The sequence below is a fragment of the Hevea brasiliensis genome, chromosome 4 (genome assembly GCF_030052815.1).
Source record: "Hevea brasiliensis isolate MT/VB/25A 57/8 chromosome 4, ASM3005281v1, whole genome shotgun sequence".
Classification (NCBI taxonomy): Eukaryota; Viridiplantae; Streptophyta; class Magnoliopsida; order Malpighiales; family Euphorbiaceae; genus Hevea; species Hevea brasiliensis.
The window spans coordinates 57,472,280-57,475,505 of record NC_079496.1 but is presented as its reverse complement, the minus strand read 5'-3'; the positions used below and the strand labels follow the sequence as shown (position 1 = coordinate 57,475,505).

The 3,226-nt window shown below is 37.2% G+C and overlaps 1 non-coding gene across 1 annotated transcript; it reads left to right on the top strand.

Annotated features, from left to right (window-relative positions):
• Positions 1–2,213: 2,213 nt before the first annotated feature.
• On the top strand, positions 2,214–2,320 carry LOC131179582 (small nucleolar RNA R71). The gene has a single exon (XR_009148472.1). It is a non-coding gene; the product is annotated as a small nucleolar RNA R71 (small nucleolar RNA).
• Positions 2,321–3,226: the final 906 nt, after the last annotated feature.

Here is a 3,226-nt window from a genome sequence, read left to right as displayed (position 1 = left end):
GATTTAGTACGCATTATGAAATTTCTGTGTTAATTATGAGTTTAAAAACTTTTTTGTTGCCACTTTGTGAATGAAAATGTGACTTTGGAAATTGATTTGATTTTGCATGCAATATTTGAATAAATTGCTTTAAATTGAATTCGGATTCACACTTAGTGTGACAGTGCCTTATTATTCCTCCTCCATTTATGGGGTTGAGATCGATTATTTTCCTCCCTCTCTGGTTTACCAGTTGAGGTTATAGTCAAATGAGTACTCATTAGCAAGCTAGCCACTTCCCTCATTGATTTCGATTACTGGGGCTGTAGATTGCTTTGTCGTGGTGTACAACGCGGCATTGATCGAAAATTTTATGTCATGGCTTAAGTTGTATATGAATTGGCAACACTGTGTTTATTAAATTATTTGACCAAAATTGTGCTATGATGAGTTTTGATAATTTGTGAAATGTGATTGTGAAATATCTAAATTATGATTTGTCAATGAATGTTTTATGTACTGCATTTCAAATTTTTATTGTGCACCACTGAGTATTTTTATAATCAGCGATAGCTTATTTTGCTGTTGCAGATAAGGGCAAGGAAAAAGCAGCAGAGTGAGCTGCTGAATTGGCAAGGCCTTCGCTAATCTTTTGTACGGGTATTTGTTTACACCCCTGTAGTTATTTGATGTAAATATTGTAATGTTTTATGTATCAATGTAATGTTGAGCAGTTGTACAGTAAATTGTAATAATGTTATTTTGGATTTTCTTTTTGTAAATTAAGATCTGTATTGGTAAATTAAGTACTATATGCAATGGGAATGAATTTATGAAGTATTTTGAGATGACAAATTTATGGTTGCATTGTGAAATTAAATTGAATTGTGTTGACTTAAGTTGATTTGGGTTGGGAGTTGTAAAAAGAATTATTGGAAGTGTTTTTTTTCAGGTATTTGAAGAAATGTTTTCTCAAAATACAGACGACACTTTGTTGAAATTTTTATGAAATTTGCGAAAAAATAAAATGGGACAAAAATCATTACTAGTTTTGAAACTTCAATTAAATGATTTTAATTCCCACTAAAATGCTCACCACTTCCAAATTGTAAGAAAATGGTTTTAAAATCCCTTTTATTGTGCTTAATGAGTTATCGGTAGGGAAAGTTCGGTAGTTCATTAGGTATTCTACGGGATCATGTCATGCCTTACAGAGGGGTAGGGTGTGACGGGCTTTTTCAAATCTCTGAGGAAAAGGTAGGGGAGGCTAGTATGGCTTTAGTAACTTCTTTTTCTTCACTGCTTTCTCTTTCTGATCTTTCTTAGCTTCTTCCTCCCTTTACTTTACTTGGCTTTTAGATTCTTCTGAGGTGTCCTCTGTTGGTTCTTCCTCTAATTGTACTTGAGTTCTCCCACTTCTTAATGTAACTGCCTTACAATGCTCCCTTGGGTTCATCTCTGGTTGACTAGGCAATGTACCAGTAGCCTTACTTAAAGAACTTGCTTGCTAAGCAATTTGATGTTCTAGCATCTTGTTATGGGTAACAAGTTGGTCCATTCTAAAAGTCAGCTATTTAATCAATTCATTCTGTTGTTGTTGAGCTGCTAGGAAACCTTCCACCATGGATTCCATGGTTATCTTCTCTTCAGGTTGCTGAGGTTGAGGTGGTGGTGGTGGTTGGGCAAAGTTTTGGCCTCTGTTCTAAAATCTAGGAGGTGCTGGTGGTTTGTACCCCTGTTGCTTGTTTATTGGCTGGTTCTACTGATTGGACCATGAGAAATTTGGGTGGTTCCTCCATCCAGGGTTATAAGTGTTTGAATATGGATTATTGGGCTACCTCTAGTTGAAGTTTCCTCCATTATTCACATAGTTCATCTGTTCTGTAGAGGGTTCATTAAAGCTATTATATTCTGAATATCCTCCTCCATAGCTGTCCTCATGTTGACTATTCATCCCTACTGCATTGGTTTGCATTTTATCAAGCCTCCTTGTGAGTTGATCAAATTGGGCATTTATCATGCTTAAGGCGTCTACTTCCAGGACCCCTGCTGTTCTCCTTGCATTTCCTCTTTCATTTGACCACTCATAATTATGGTATACAACCCTCTCTAAAAGTTCAAGTGCTTGTGTCACTATTTTCTCCATTAGGTCACCTTTTGCAGCTGAATCAACTGTGCTCCTTGTAGAGGGTAGTAACCCATTATAGAAGTTTTGCACTAGTAGCCAATCCTCTATGCCATGGTGTGGATATTCCCTCTACAAATCTTTATATCTTTTCCATGCGTCATAAAGTGATTCACCTTCCTTTTGTCTAAAGATGCTGAGCTCAAGTCTTAGTCTTACAGTCTTTGCTAGTGGAAGTATCTTGCTAGAAAAGCTTTTAAGAGGTTTTCCCATGTGGTGAATGTTCCAGCTGGTTGAGAGAGTAACACTTCCTTGCTTTGTCTCGAAGGGAGAATGGGAATGCTCTGAGTCCTATGGCTTGATCAGAAACTCCATTCATCTTGAATGTGTCACATAGGGCAAGGAAGCATTAGAGGTGATAGTGTGGATCTTCTATTGGTGAACCTCCGAACTGGGTTTGCTGAATCATTTGAAGCCACGCTGGTTTTAACTCAAAGTTGTTGGCTTCCACTGTGGGTCTAGTGACACTGGGCTAAAATCCTTGGACAAATGGAGCTCCATAGTCTCTCAAGAGTCTTGGCCTGTCATTATTATCGGCCATGGTTGGAATTTCAGGATCTTCATGATCGTGCTTTTGATGTTTCCTTTCCCTCCTTATGCCTCTTAGAGTTCTGCCTATCTCTAGATCACAGTCCAAAATTTCTTCTTCTGGCCTTGTTCTTGCCATATACCAGATCGGGCACCTGAGAGAAAAGAAAAGAAATAAAAAAAATCAAATAAAATTAGATAATAAAAATAATTGCCTAAATCAGCTAAATTGCCTATCGCTCGATATTACTAAAGCCAAAATTCCCCGGCAACGGTGCCAAAAAAACTTGTTTGCTGGTTTTACAACTATCACAAGTGCACGGATCGCTAACAAGTAATAAAGTGATGAGTAAAGTATCGTTTCCATGAAGAATTTGATTAGTAAGTACCAATCTACACAGTCTGTGGCTCTCTGTCCAAATCTTCAGTACCTACGCATTGCAAAAGCGACGCACTAAGCATAAAGTTAGTGGTGCTAATAATACATGAAAATATAATATGCAAATAAAAGTAAAAGAAAATTTCCTAGTTATT